Raw genomic sequence first — 17,194 nt, forward strand, 5'->3', positions numbered from 1 at the left:
ATAATGTACTGAATACACTGTATTCCCATGCACCCCTTCCATGACAAACAAGGGTATATGGTTGAATCTTCCTTTTCTCATCCTCCTTCTCCTCTTCCATCATATCAACACATGCTTATTCGTCGCATATAATGCCCTCGCATATATGCCCTTCGCATATAATGTTTTACAGGGTCAGCTCACCAGCAGGCCCTCACCTACAATGTTTTACAGGGTCGCCTCACCAGCAGGCCCTCGCATATAATTTTTTAGAGGGTCAGCTCACCAGCAGGCCCTCGCATATAATGCTTTACAGGGTCAGGTCACCAGCAGGCCTTCACCTACAATCTTTTACAGGGTCAGCTCACCTGAAGGCCCTTCCCTACAACCTTTTAGAGGGTCAGCTCACCAGCAGGCCTGCATCTAAAATCTTTTACAGGGTCAGCTCACCAGCAGGCCCGCATTACAGGGTCAGCTCACCAGCAGGCCCTCGCATATAATTTTTTACAGGGTCAGCTCACCTGGAGGCCCTCACCTAGTTATACCTAATAGGTAATTTGCTTGCATGCTGCCTTGCTTGGATGTGGTAGCCGTAGCTGTTTATCTGGCTCCCTCTCCGGAATTGAACGATGATTCCCCCGTTAAACATGGTCACCATGGTTTGCGCTGAAAAAAACATCGAAAGTTGATAGGGCAGACATCCGAATGGATTGTCGCTGTCACGGGGACGTGCGATCGGCCCCAGGTTATCTAGAGTCACCAAAGCGGCAGCAGGCCCTCACCCATAATGTTTTAGATGGTCAGATCATCATTCCATTGCCCCAAATGTTTTTGAGGGTCACCAGCAGGCCTTTGCAGTGAGCCAGACCAACAGGGGAATTATATGTGAGGTCACGGTGTGAGCATTAGGTGGGCCGAGGTAAATACAGTTCTGGTTACTCACGGCAGGCCTGCACAAGTGATGTGGAGAATGGCACAGTAATTCTATGGGGCACACTCTGGTGTAAGGGACACAGGCCAGATAATGGGCGTCCGCAGAAATTTTTCCAGGGGGGGGGGGGCATAATTTTATTGACATCCATGCTCTGCTTGTTTCTGAGAATGTAATGAAGGGGAGGGGCATATTCATTATCACAAAGTATAATAACGCATGAGCTGTGCAGTGGCGGATCCAGAGCCTGGTCTCGGGAAGGGCACTTCCAGATTATTTTCTGTCCGCCGCCACAAAACAATGTTCGCTGCCACAAAACAATGGTGCTTATAGAACAGACTACACAGTGTAGCGGTATACTGTATATTGTGTGGCACAGTGTAGGCCAGTGGTGGCAAACCTATGGCACGGGTGCCAGAGGTGGCACTCAGAGCCCTCTTTGTGGGCACCCACTTCCTGGAAAATTTCTAAGGCCTACCAATATGTCTTAGAAATTTTCTGCCATTCATCAGCGCAGGACGTGCTATGAATGGCACAAGCAGCACACTGAATGTAGGCAGGTTATTATAGCCAAATGATAAAGTACATGGAAGATATACTATATTGTTATCCAGGTTAAATTACCGTGTTGGCACTTTTGTGATAAATATGTGGGCTTTGGGTTACAGTTTGGACACTCAGACCATAAAACGTTCGCCATCACTGGTGTAGGCTATATGTGTATAACATAAACATATTTTACATGAAAACTTACAATTACTTGGCTTGGCCCTTGGGGATCTTGGACACCACTTCAACACTTGGCTGGGGGGCTCGGCGGAGCTGATGTGTTTTATCCTAATGAGAAAGATTTCATAATAAGGATTTGGAGAAGGGGCAGAGGAATAGCAGAGCAGGGAGAGGATGGTGCTGCTACTAGGGGGTCATACCATGTGGGAGTAATAAAGCCCACCATAATGCCCCCCAGTAGAAATAATTCTCCTTATAATATGACAGTGCAAAAAAATACCCCCTTGTAATGCCCCCAGTTGAGCTAATGTCCCCATAGTGCCCCCATAATGTGCCAGTATAAAATACCCCTATATAGTGCCCCCAGTAAATGCCTCCATAGTGCTCCTCTCCCCCCTTCCTCCTAGTGCCCCCCATACTGTACCAGTATAAAATGCCCCAGTAGATGCCCTCAGTGTCCCCCATAATTTGCAAGTATAAAATACCCCTTCTTAGTGCCCCCCGTAGATGACCCCATAGTACTCGTCTCCCCCCTTCCTCATAGTACCCACCATAATGTGTTCCAGTATAAAATTCTACTGTACAGAGCCCCCCATATAAAACACCCCTTCTTTATGGCCTCAGTAGATGCCCCTATACTGCCCCCAATATTGTGCCAGTAATAACAGCCCCCCATCATGTGCCAGTAATAACAGCCCCCCTATCATGTGCCAGTAATAACGGCTCCCCCATCATGTGCCAGTAATAACAGCCCCCCCATCATGTGCCAGTAATGACAGCCCCCCCTTGTGCCAGTAATAACAGCCCCCATTATGTGCCAGTAATGACAGCCCCCATTATGTGCCAGTAATAACAGCCCCCCATCATGTGCCAGTAATGACAGCCCCCCCTTGTGCCAGTAATAACAGCCCCCATTATGTGCCAGTAATGACAGCCCCCCATTATGTGCCAGTAATGACAGCCCCCCATTATGTGCCAGTAAAGACAGCCCCCCATTATGTGCCAGTAATGACAGCCACCCATTATGTGCCAGTAATGACAGCCCCCCCTTGTGCCAGTAATGACAGCCCCCATTATGTGCCAGTAATGACAGCCCCCATTATGTGCCAGTAATGACAGCCCCCCATTATGTGCCAGAAATGACAGCCCCCCATTATGTGCCAGTAATGACAGCCCCCCCTTGTGCAAGTAATGACAGCCCCCATTATGTGCCAGTAATGACAGCCCCCCATTATGTGCCAGTAATGATAGCCCCCCATTATGTGCCAGTAATGACAGCCCCCCCATTATGTGCCAGTAATGACAGCCCCCCCATTATGTGCCCGTAATGACAGCCCCCCCATTATGTGCCAGTAATGACAGCCCCCCATTATGTGCCAGTAGCCAGAGCCCCCCATTATGTGCCAGTAGCCAGAGCCCCCATTATGTGCCAGTAGCCAGAGCCCCCCATTATGTGCCAGTAGCCAGAGACCCCCATTATGTGCCAGTAGCCAGAGACCCCCATTATGTGCCAGTAGCCACCAGTATTGTACACAAAAAAAAAAAAAACACTTATACTTACCTCCTTTGCAGCGATGCGATGCAGGCCTCTTCCGGCCTGTGTCCCGCGCTGTACGGCTCAGGCGGCGCGATGACGTCATCACGCCTCCTGCGCCGGCCTCTGATAGGCTGCCGGCCCCCCCTCCCTCCCCTGTATTACATTCATTGGTGGCCAGTGCGGCCTCCCCTATCCCCCTCTCCTAATTAAAATCCCCCTCCCCATCATTGGTGGCAGCGGAGAGTTCCGATCGGAGTCCCAGTTTAATCGCTGGGGCTCCAATCGGTAACCATGGCAACCAGGACGCTACTGCAGTCCTGGCTGCCATGGTTACTTAGCAATTTTAGAAGCATTATACTTACCTGCGCTGTCTGTGACCGGCCGGGCGCTCCTCCTACTGGTAATTGACAGGTCTGTGCTATAAGCAATGCGCCGCCCAGGCACCATGGCACATCATTCCCCCCCCCCCCCCCCGGCCGACTCTTCCTGGCGGCCTGGCCCCATTCCCATGTCACATACAGTGACATACTCAGAGTACAGACATTTACATTGTCCCCCCGGCCCTCCCTCCAGGCTCCATCATGTCACCGTTACACAAACTAGCGCCAGAGCAGAGGCGTTCAGGCTTAGCACGGCATCAATATTAATGATTGTTGTTTTGTAATTAATTTTTTTAAACACGTCATTGATGCCGTGCTAAGCCTGACCGCCTCTGCTCTGGCGCTAGTCAGTGTGTGCGCTAGCTAGCCTAGCGCTTTGCGCTCATGGGCGCTCATGTCATCATTTTGAATTAATTTTAAATCAAATGATCATAATAAATTAATTATTATAAAATAACATTCAAAATTCAATTGGGACCTACCCTAACAAGTCCTCACCTGTCCTGGTTGTGTACTACTACACTACTGTTGCCCTGACTACGACGGCCGGCACAGCCGCACTGTCCGCACACGCAGGCTGGGGGCGGGCCGCGGGCGGGTCGGGTGGTATCCATAATCCAATGATCTGTTGTTCTGTTGCCCTGACTACGAGTCCGACGAGCGCCGCGGCCGCCGGCCGGCACACGCAGGGCGGGTTCATGTAAGTGAGAAGAAAAAAAAAAAAAAGCATTCATTCATTCTTCCGCCCTGCGCAGGGCGCGCCCTAAGGCAGCCGCTTGGTCTGCCTTATGGTAGCGCCGGCCCTGAGTCCAAGATGCATCCAGACATCCTCCCCATGCTGTTCCCAAACCATTTTGGTGGTGTTTCCATCAATTTATGACCTTTTCCTATGAACCAGGCACCTTTCCCTCTTCAGAGCAGAGGGTACCTGGTTTAATGCTCGGGTTCTCCCATTGAGCAACCCGATGTGTTCGGCCAGAGCACTCGAGCACTTTGGTGCTCGATCAACACTAAGCATTATATATACAGGGGCATAATACTACGGGGGATCATTATATATATGGGGCACTATACTACAGAAGGACTACAGGGGGGAGAGCATAATATATATGGGACATGACACTACAGGGGGAGAGCATTATATATTCAGGTCCATTATACTATGAGGGGAAGAGCATCATATACATATGAGGGAGTTATACTACAAGGGGCTAGAGCTTATATATACTGGGCATTATACTAAAGGGGGAAAGAGCATTATATTTACATGGGGGCATTATACTTCAAAGGAACTACAGGGGGGAAAGCATTATATATATGGGGACATTACACTACAGGGAAACTACAGTGGGGGGAGACCTTTAGCTATACTATGGGGGCCACTACAGGTGAGAATTATATATACTACCGCTATAGGGGAATAGTATACCATGAGGGCACTAGAGGTAGGACAACATTATATATACTATCACTACAGGGGGGCATTATACTATGGGGGCGCAGCATTATACTATGGGGGGCATTATACTATGGGGGCGCAGCATTATGTATACTACCACTACAGGGGGGTATTATAATACAGGAGGGATGAGAGCATTATACATACCTAGCACTACAGGGGGGGCATTATACTACAGGTCTGGATCATTTTAGTGCCGGCCAGAACACACTAGAGGACATTATAATACAGGGGGAATTGTAATACAGGAAGGACAATAGGAGGCAATATAATACTGGAGCACTACAGGAGGAGCATTATAATAAAGGCCACAGGTGGCATTATTATACAAGGGGCATTATACATATGGGCATTACAGGGAGGTGCATTATAAATACTGTCACTATAGGGGACATTATAATTGCACTACAGGGAGTCATTCTAACTACAGGGGGCACTCCATTGGGACTTTATAAATACTGGGGCTATGACAGGGGGCATTATAAATACCAGGAACACAATGCAGCTTTATTACTATGTGCTTTATAGGGGTGTCTTATAGATTGGTCTTATTAGTACTTTGGCCTCTATAGGGGTGCCTTATAGAAGAGCCTTGTTACTGCTGGGAACACTATAGGGGGCCTTAATTCTAATGAGGGCCCTATGGGGACATTATTAATATTAGGGTTACTGTGAGGGCATTATTAATATTAATTATTGGGCATTATAATGTTTGTGGGCATTGGGGAGCACAATGGGCACAGTATTCGGGGTAGTAGTAGGATGAGAGTGTTGGGGAGGATGATGGAAAATTGAGGAACCCGGGATGTCTGTGTGGGAAACTCTGCAGAGATGACACGCGGCTGAAAGATGTCATCATGGCAGTCTGGTCTGAATGGAGAAGATAAATGAGAACAGTGTATATCAGGTATATGGTGCTATATTCTCCTGTATGTGTGATAGTGCTGTATGCAATGTTCATCCACATTTCTTTAACAGTGGGACTGGGGAAGGGGGGGGGGGGGGCTGGGGTGTATAGAGAATTTAACCTGGGGAGAGGGGGGGGGGGGGGGGGGGGGCATTTTAATTTTCGCAGCTGAAGGCAGCAGGAAGGCTAGAATTGGCCCTGTCTGTGGATCGTGTGCTGGGTGTATGACTGGACTGTTAACAGACATGCAGAATGTTACTGAAATGTGTGCTGGTATGCAGAGTATGTGAATGGAGTGTGTGCAGGTATGCAGACTGTATGTTAAGTGTATAGGTACAGTATGTGCAGTGTGTACAGGGTGTGTCTGTGGTGCCCATTATGGGTTGTTAATGGACTATTAGGTGTTGACACACTGTGCTGAATGGGATTTACCTCAGCTTCTAGTCTCTATCACTTTTCACCTTTAGATGGTTGAGGTGCATGAGACACCAACCCATTGCTGTAGAGCAGCAAGTGCCCCCAGGATGACTGGAGGAGTACACAGGAGACAGGACTACACAAGAGGCAGGAATTCAATATCAGCTGATATACTCTGATGCATGCTTTCTTCCCTCGGGGCACACCCTGATGGTGCTTCTGCCTGATAGTGGTTGGGGGGCCATGATGTGACAGGTTTGGTGTTGGTGTAAGTATAAGGTGCAAAGTCTGGCATATGGTGCAGGAGTCAGTAAACAGACCAGAGGTACAAAATAGACATCTCTCTTTAGTAAAGTGCAGTAAAGGGAGTTGTAGTACATCCGAAGGTATCAAAACACAGTTCCAACAATTTACAGCGCAGTTCCTCCCAGATAGCAATGTATGGATTTGAGTAAGAAAGGGAATTATAGTGCTTTTTCCTCTCTATTTTCTCAGCTTCTGCAAAATCTATGGCTGGCAATATTACTTGAGATGAGCGAATTTTTTTAAATTTGATTCGGCCGATTCGCCAAATTTTACGAAACCATTCGATTTGATCCGAATTTATTCATGGCAAATTGAGTTAAAAAACAGCTATTTCCTGGCTGCCGAGAGTCTGTATATCACTTATTTGTGCAGTTATGGGGCCAAAACTGACCAAATAACTCAAGTGTGAACTCAGCCTTACAGGTCAATGTTAGCATCAAGAAGAAGCGCACTCCTTTTACACCGTCATCAGCTAATTCCACATAGATGTCTACAGAACCTGTTCTATTAAACGCTTATACCAGTAGAGCCCCCCTTCCCCCGACAGAGTGGAGAGGGTGTCAGCAGTAAGTTTGTGTTGACGTCACTGATTATTTTGCCCTTTCTCTGATCCGTCAGAACAATAACCCCCTTAAAACAGATCCTGTCTGTTGAGCATCCGCCTTCACTTGGTCAGCATTTGGTCAGTAATCCATCAGTATTGCTAATGTCAAAAAAACACGAGAGCATCCAAAACAGAGATGACACATGAATGGAATATTTGCATGTCTTCTGTGTTTTCTACCCACTCCTGCTTTTGGCAACCAAATCATAAGCCAATTCTGATGGGACCATACAGGCTTTACGGCTGCTACACAGAATACAGGCTTTACGGCTGCTACACAGACAGGATCTGTTGTGTGTCTCATTTTTCCTTCCTTCTGACAGATTAGAAGAAGGGTCAAATAAGTGGTGAGGTCATCCAGGCCAAAAAGGCAAAATAGTGTCCCAGTCATGGAGTGAGGAGGGTGGGAGAACAGCTTGAGAAGTCCACAGAGTGTCCCAATGACATAGTGGTGAGGTGGAAGCAGCAGAAGCATGAGGAGGCCACAGAGTGGCAAGGTGACACAGTGTTTAGGTAGCAGCAGCAGCATGAGGAGGCCACAGAGTGGCACAATGAAAGAGTGTGGAGGTAGCAGCAGCAGCATGAGGAGGCCACAGAGTGGCAAGGTGACATAGTGTGGAGGTGGCAGCAGCAGCATGAAGAAACCACAGAGTGACCCGGTTACAGAGTGGGAAGGTGGGTGGCAATAACAGTACCCGCTAATGATGGTGGGTGTAAGATGGAGCACTTGGCATCAGATGTGTGGCATCAGGCAGGTGGCAGTATCAGAATAGTAGCTGAGGCAGGTAGCCAAAGAAACCGGTCTCTTTTGTCAAGGTTTGGGTGAGGCAGCATGATGGATGATCTAATCTGATGCATCAGGCATTGGTGGGTGGAAATCCTGTCTGATCCATGCCTGATTCATCTTGACAAAGATCAGTCTCTCCACATTTTGGCTGGACAGGCGAGTTCTTCTTGGGGTAACTATGGCCCCTGCCGCACTAAACACCCGCCCTGATGCCACACTACTGGCCGGGCAGGACAGCTTTTCCATGGCAAACTCGGCCAGTTGCGGCCACAAATCCAGTTTGGCTGCCCAGTAGTCCAGCGGATCTTCAATGATGGCTGTTAGGGTACACTCCAAGTATGCCACCACCTGCTGGTTTAGGTTCTGCTCTATGTCTAGCTGATGGTGAGTAGTGATGAGCGGCAGGGGCAATATTTGAACTCGCAATATTTTGCTAATATTTTTTAGAATATTCGTTCTATATTCGTGAATTCGCAAATTCGAGATTATATTCTTGATTGCGAAAATCGGCAATATAATATTCACGTAATGTGTGCAAAATATCGGTGTGGGGTAGGCAACTTTTCTATTGGTTGCTAGGTATGTTGCTAAGCTGTAACAAGGCCTTCTCATTGGCCCACAAGCTAGAAGAAGGGAGGGATGATCACCTGATGGGTACTGTGTTTAAAAAAAAAAATAATAATAATATTCGTCATTATGAATATATAGCACCATATTCAAAATATTAGCGAATTCTCGAAGTGGCGATATTCACGATAAAAATTTGCTTTTCGAATATTTGCGCTCAACACTACCGGTGAGTAGTGTTGGGCACGAATATTCGAATCGCGAATATTAATTGTGAATATCGGCACTTCGAGAATTCGCGAATATTTAGAATATAGTGATATATATGCGTAATTTAGAATATTCTAGATTTTTTTTTTCATCAGTAACCTCCCTTCTTGCTTGTGGGCCAATGAGAAGGCTGCAATATCTTTGTTTGAGCTTAGAAACATCCCTAGCAACCAATATGAAAGTTGCCTACCCCTTTCTATATAAGAACCTCCCCAGCAGCCATTTTCTACAGTTTTTAAAGTTCTGAGCGAGACAGCAGTGTCATTGCCGTGCTCTGTGCTTTTCACACTTCAATAGATAGATAGTTAGATAGCTTATATATATAATACAGATAGTTAGTGGGAGATACTCAGTGTAGGTTATATCCTGATATAGTGTAGCTGTTGCAGTGCAGTGTGTTAGGTAGTGTGATAGGTTGTGATGTCCATACATACATGCAGACCTGCTAAAATTATTATTATTATTATTTATTATTAAAGCGCCATTCATTCCATAGCGCTGTACATATGAGAAGAGGTATACATACATAATACAGACAATTGCACTAAGCATAAACAAGACGAGTTACAAACTGGTACAGAAGGAGAGAGGGCCCTGCCCGTTAGGGCTTACAATCTACATGGTATGGTAGAAGGACACAGTTGGTGAGGGTGAAGTTGGTCATGGCGGTATAGAGGCAGCAGGGTCACTGTTTGTAGGCTTGTCTGAAGAGGTGGGTATTTAGGTTTCTTTTGAAGGATTCCACTGTAGGTGAGAGTCTGATATGTTGGGGTAGCGAGTTCCAGAGTGTGGGGGATGCATGGAAGAAGTCTTGGAGGCGATTGTGGGAAGAGATGATATGAGGAGAGGAGAGAAGGAGATCTTGTGAGGATCGGAGAGTGCGTGTGGGGGTGTATCGGGAAAGTAGCTCGGAGATGTAGGGAGGGGACAGGTTGTGGACGGCCTTGTAAATATTTGTTAATATTTTGAGCTGAATTCACTGGGCAATGGGGAGCCAGTGAAGGGATTGGCAGAGGGGAGAGGCAGAGGAGTAACAGGGGGAGAGGTGGATTAGTCGGGCAGCAGAGTTGAGGATAGATTGGAGGGGTGCGAGAGTGCTAGATGGAAGGCCACAGGAGGAGAATGTTGCAGTAGTCTAGGCGGGAGATAATAAGGACATGTACAAGCATTTTCTTTTTTAAATATAAATCTTTATTGAGTTTTTACAACCATTTACAAAAATTTAAAAAAAAAAAAATATATATATATATATATATATATATACACAAAAAAAAATGAATGAAAATAATGAAAAAAATTAAATAAAAATATATTTTCTCTTCACCATCCTCAATCTCTCCATCTCCCCAACTCCCTCACAACCCCTGGTCCCTACTCTCCCTCCCCAAGACCGCTCAATTTTTATTTAACCATTTCTGCCATAACCTAGCGAATCTATTTTTTTTTCTTATTACCTACAAGATGAAATTCCTCCCTGGCAAGCGAGACTCTAACGGAGCTCTCCCATTCTTTGACAATTTTTTCATTAACCTTTTCCCAGTACTCTTGAATTTTTACGCATGCCATAATACATGTATATCGTCCGCTCCTACCTCACCACATTTTGGACACATAAACTCTTTAGACTTGTAACACTTCATTAACATCTTGGGAGAGTAGTAGAGGCGGTACAGTATATTAAATTGAGTAATTCTATGAGAAAAATTCCTTGAGACCTTATTTTTGGCCTGTTTGGCCAGTTCCCAAAAATCTTCCCGTTGAGAATTTAGGTCCCTCCGCCATTTGTACATTAGACTATCAACTGCTCTTCTCTTGGTCTTTTGATGTAGCAAGCATTGATATATTCTTGATACCAATTTCTTACCTGGTGTTAATTTAATGATATTAACTAAAGGCTGCGGTAGGGCAATTATTTGTGTACCTTTTCCTAGCATCTTGTTCAGTGCTTGTTTTAGTTGAAAATAGAAAAACCTCAACTCTGTATTTTTCAACTGACAGTTATCTTTAAGTTTTTCATAGGGAATTATATCCCCTTCTTCCCATACCTGGCCTAGTTTATATATTCCATGTTTCCACCAAATGTTTTGTTCAATCGACTTTAATTCTGTGAGATAAATATTATCCCACAGTATGGTGTCGGCAAGTCTCTTGCCACCTTCCAAATTTTAGCCATCAACACAATTAGAGGTGTCTTATTGCATTCCTGTTGCATCAGAATGCCTGCTTCCAATATTTGAAAGATATTACATTTTTCCAATCTTTTATTAATCCCTGCTATTATATTCTTGTAACATATTTTTTATGTACCCAGAAATGAAATAAAGTTCCAAGTCTGGTACTGATAATCCACCCTCCTTCTCCTGAATGCACAATATTTGTGCCTTTATCCTTGGCTTTTTCCCACGCCATATTAAATCCGTTAATAAACTAGTTATTATTTTAAAAAATCTTTTGGGGATTATCACCGGTGTATTCCACAAAATATAGTTCAAAGCAGTAAAAAAAACACATTTTCACCAGAGAAATACGACCAGCCATCGAGACATACAATCTTTTCCAGACCTCTATTTTCTTCCTAATTTCTTGTATTTTTGGGACCACATTCAACGTACATAATCCCTGGGATTAGGAGTGATCTGGGTACCCAAATATTTAACAGGTTCATTAATCATCTTGATTTCCAGCAAACCCGGTCTGAAGTTGTTCAGAGGATCAATCGGGACACAAGCTGATCTAGACCAGTTTATACTAAGACCGGCATGTTTACCAAACTGATCAAATGCTTGAAAAATCTTAGAAAGTGATCCATGTGAACCCACAAACAGCATAATATCCTCTGCATATAAAGCAATTTTTTCCTCATGAGTACCATACCTAAACCCCACAATATCTTTATCTTGCCTGATCATATCGGCGGGCGGCTCCATAGCTATAGCAAATAACAGAGGAGAAAGGGGACATCCCTGTCTAACCCCTCTGCCAATATATATGTTATAGGAATATTCTCTGTTTACTATTAATTTCAGTATATAATAGCTTTATTCAAGAAACAAAATTGTCGCCAAATCCCATTTTCCGCAATGTACCAATCAAAAAAGACCATTCTATAGTATCAAAAGCCTTTGAGGCATCTATGGTTACAATCATCCGTTCTCCGCAATTTGTGGGTTCAAACTGGGTATTCACAAAATATCTCATAATGTTATCAGTTGTAGTTTTTCCTGACATGAACCCCGCTTGATCCTCATGAACAAGAACCAAAACCACACTCCTGAGTCTAGTTGCCAAAATCCTAGCTAATATTTTATTAACAGTATTAATTAATGAAATAGGACGATATGACTCTGGAAAAGCTGGATCCTTTCTGGGTTTTAAAATAAGTGTGATTAAAGCTTCTCGCAGGGTATCTGGCAATTTCCCTATCTGCTTTGAGGTCTCCCACATCATAAGCAATTTCGGTATTAATATTTCTTTATATTGGGCATAAACCTCAAACGTAATACCATCTATTCCTGGGGCCTTGTTCTTTATTATCCTAGATAATGTATCATTCACTTCTAAAGGAGTTAAAGGAGCTTTCAGGGACTTACATTGATCTATTGTTAGCGTAGAAATAATAATTTTATCCCAAAAATCTATCTGTTCCGAGCTTTTATTTATTTTACTGCTATATATGTCTGCAAAATATTCTTTAAGCAGTTCTATTTTAGCCATTTGTTCAGTAATTTTATGTCCCGATTCATCAACTAGACAATGGATATAGTTCGTTTTTTTTGTTTGAGCCGCTACCAAGGCCGCTAACTTTTTTCCCGGTATGTGTGCATAAATATAATTAACTCTTACATAGTTTTCTTTTTGATGTTCTGCCAGCAAGAATAGTTTGTCTTTTAATTTGGAAGCTTTCTCTATCCACGCAGTATAATTTTGCTCTGTGGGATTCTCAATATGCTTTTTTTTTCTTTTTTTTCCGTCTCACTTTCCAGATTATCTATTTTCTCTCTTATTCCTTTCTTATATATTACTGTATATTTTGTAATAATCCCTCTGATAAAGGCCTTTGCGGCCTCCCATACCATATTAACTGCCGCTGAACCATCATTTATGTAAAAAAAACTCTATTATCTCTTTTAGGATCTTACTGTGTGTACCCATCATATTTATCCATCCTATATTTATATTCATCCCTCTTTTTTTATTTTTTTTAATATTTATATTAATTGGATTGTGATCCGAAATTCCATGTTGTTCATATTTAACCCCTTCAATATCTAGTGACCCTTTGTTATTTGTGAAAACTAAATCAATTTGTGATAAACTCCTGTGGGTCTTTGAAAAACACAAATATTTTCTTAATTTTGGATACATAACCCTCCAAATATCAATCCATCTCATCTCCTCTGTAATATTTTTTAATTTTGATCCCATACAAAAAACTTGAGTGTTACCTATTCTACATCTATCTAATCTTACATCCATTACACTATTAAAATCCCCCACAACTAAAAGTGGTTTATCCCCCGCCTTAATTGCAATATTGTGTATTTTTAATAGGACGTTGATTTTAAAGGGTGGTGGTATATACACACTTGCTATTATCCATGCTCTGCCTTCCAGTATACAATCAAGCAAGACATAGCACCCCTCCCTATCTACAACTGCTTTCACTATTTTTATATCTACAGTCGTGGCCAAAAGTTTGGAGAATTACATAAATATTGGAAATTGGAAAAGTTGCTGCTTAAGTTTTTATAATAGCAATTTGCATATACTCCAGAATGTTATGAAGAGTGATCAGATGAATTGCATAGTCCTTCTTTGCCATGAAAATTAACTTAATCCCAAAAAAACATTTTCACTGCATTTCATTGCTGTCATTAAAGGACCTGCTGAAATCATTTCAGTAATCATCTTGTTAACTCAGGTGAGAATGTTGACGAGCACAAGGCTGAAGATCATTATGTCAGGCTGATTGGGTTAAAATGGTAGACTTGACCTGTTAAAAAAAGGGTGATGCTTGAAATCATTGTTTTTCCATTGTTAACCATGGTGACCTGCAAAGAAATGCGTGCAGCCATCATTGCATTGCATAAAAATGGCTTCACAGGCAAGGATATTGTGGCTACTAAGATTGCACCTCAATCAACAATTTATAGGATCATCAAGAACTTCAAGGAAAGAGGTTAAATTCTTGTTAAGAAGGCTTCAGGGCGTCCAAGAAAGTCCAGCAAGCGCCAGGATCGTCTCCTAAAGAGGATTCAGCTGCGGGATCGGAGTGCCACCAGTGCAGAGCTTGCTCAGGAATGGCAGCAGGCAGGTGTGAGCGCATCTGCACGCACAGTGAGGCGAAGACTTTTGGAAGATGGCCTGGTGTCAAGAAGGGCAGCAAAGAAGCCACTTCTCTCCAAAAAAAACATCAGGGACAGATTTATCTTCTGCAGAATGTATGGTGAATGGACTGCTGAGGACTGGGGCAAAGTCATATTCTCCGATGAAGCCTCTTTCCGATTGTTTGGGGCATCTGGAAAAAGACTTGTCCGGAGAAGAAAAGGTGAGCACTACCATCAGTCCTGTGTCATGCCAACAGTAAAGCATCCTGAAACCATTCATGTGTGGGGTTGCTTCTCATCCAAGGGAGTGGGCTCACTCACAATTTTGCCCAAAAACACAACCATGAATAAAGAATGGTACCAAAACACCCTCCAACAGCAACTTCTTCCAACAATCCAACAACAGTTTGGTGAAGAACAATGCATTTTCCAGCACGATGGAGCACCGTGCCATAAGGCAAAAGTGATAACTAAGTGGCTCGGGGACCTGGAAACTCCCCAGATCTTAATCCCATTGAGAACTTGTGGTCAATCCTCAAGAGGCGGGTGGACAAACAAAATCCCACTAATTCTGACAAACTCCAAGAAGTGATTATGAAAGAATGGGTTGCTATCAGTCAGGAATTGGCCCAGAAGTTGATTGAGAGTATGCCCAGTCGAATTGCAGAGGTCCTGAAAAAGAAGGGCCAACACTGCAAATACTGACTCTTTGCATAAATGTCATGTAATTGTCGATAAAAGCCTTTGAAACGTATGAAGTGCGTGTAATTATATTTCACTACATCTCAGAAACAACTGAAACAAAGATCTAAAAGCAGTTTAGCAGCAAACTTTGTGAAAACTAATATTTGTGTCATTCTCAAAACTTTTGGCCACGACTGTATATCCCGATGTATTAATATGCTCACCCCTCTCGCATATGAAGAATATACTGAATGGAAGGAGTGCTGCATCCACAGCCTGGAAACCCCAACCATCGTCTCGCCAGTCAGGTGTGTTTCTTGCAAGCAGACTATAGCAGGGAGAGACCTATGTATTGCATCAAAAACCGCAACTCTCTTTATGCCCCTGCTCAAGCACCTAATATTCCACGAGATAATTCTCATATAGTTTATTCTTGGATCTAACCATTGTCAGGATATTATTCGGGCCCCAACGGGCAGGAGGGAGAGAGGAACATAGAATGGGAGAGAAAAAAAAAAAGAAAAAAAAAACAACCCACGCAAACGGCACACATAAGCCCACCTTCCATCCCTTCTGAATGAGCCAGGATAGCCTCAGCCCTGGTTCTCTAACTTAGCATTCCCCCCCCTCAGCCCGCCCCAGCCCAAATACCGCTCAGCTCTTTATCTTTTCTCTAGCCCATTCTCCAGCCGCTTCTGCTGTATCAAAAAAACATGTTTTATTTTCCCATTCAATCCTCAACTTAGCCGGAAACATCATCGAATATTTCACATTTTTTAAACGCAGCATTTTTTTCACATCGGTAAACCTACTTCTTTCATTTGCCGTTTCCTTTGCATAGTCAGAGAATAACATTACTGCTGTACCTGAGTATTCTAACCTCCCTCTCTTCCTTGACCTACGTAATATCTCCTCCTTATCCCTAACTGATAATAAGCTAAGGATAATTACTCTCGGTCTAGTAACTGTCTTTGCTGACAGTCTATATGCCTGCTCCACAAAGTTTTTATAATCAGAGATGTCCTGACCCAATTGCTCCCTCAACCACGTTTGCATAAACGCGCGGGGGTCTTGCCCCTCTGCACCCTCTGGGATTCCCAGACATCTCAGATTGACCCTCCTAGACCAATTTTCTAAATGTACTAATTTGTTTTTCAGTTCCCTATTTTCTTCCTTTAAACATTCTTTAACCGTTATCTGCAATAGGTCCTCCACTTCCGATGTTCTTTTCTCAACTTCTATCAGCCTATCTTTATATTTTTGTAGATCAACTCTAAGAAGCCCCACCGACTCCCTAATGTTTCCAGTCTGGAGAGAGAGGTCCTGTATTGCCATATTACATTTTTTTATTTCTTAAAATATATCCTGCAGGCTGGGAGCCTGCTCCTCTTTTTTAGAGGCATTTTCCTCTATCTCCTTTAATTGTTTATTGCCTCTCTCCCCAGACTGAAAACCCTCCCCAAACGATGCATGGCCAGGGTTCTCCTCCAATAAAGATTCGCCCTCCTGACCTAGAATCACATCCTCTCTTTTTTTTTTTTTTGTGGAGCTAATCTGGCCACGCATATTGGTCAAGAGTAGAGTTGAGCGAAGCCGAACTGTAAAGTTCGGGTTCGTACCGAACTTTAGGTTTTTCGGCACCCGGACCCGAACCCGAACATTTAAATAAAAGTTTGGGTTTGGGTTCGGTGCTTTCTTGGCGCTTTTTGAAAGGTTGCACAGCAGCCAATCAACAAGTGTCATACTACTTGCCCCAAAAGGCCATCACAGCCATGCCTGCTATTGGCATGGCTGCGATTGGCCAACTGCAGCATGTGACCCAGCCTCTATTTAAGCTGGAGCCACGTAGCGCCATCCGTCACTCTGCTCGGATTAGTGTGGGGAGACGCTGCAGCTGCTGTGAGGGAGAGATCAGGGAGAAATCTTATGAAGAACTGCTTTTTTACTCAGCGATCTACAGCAAATGTGTTTTGTGGGTGCAGTGCACAATTTTTTTAAGCCTGCCCTGAGCCAACTACTGCTGCAAACAAACTTTTTTTACTTCAGTTTGTCAATATCAATACATAATCGGCAGCCATTTTATGCAACGATAGTGCACCAGCACAGGATATCTGCATGTCTGCAAGTCAAGAAATACATCTTTTTGCTTACTGGGGTTAAAAAAATACCTTTTTTTTTTCATATAGTGCACATCTAGGATTAGACGTGCATAAGTGAGTGTCACATTTAGGCCATAAATACAGCTTTTTGCTTACTGGGGTGAAAATAAAACATCTGTTTCATATAGTGCACATCTAGGATAAGACATGC

Source organism: Bufo bufo, chromosome 2, assembly GCF_905171765.1.
Source record: "Bufo bufo chromosome 2, aBufBuf1.1, whole genome shotgun sequence".
NCBI classification, from domain to species: Eukaryota; Metazoa; Chordata; class Amphibia; order Anura; family Bufonidae; genus Bufo; species Bufo bufo.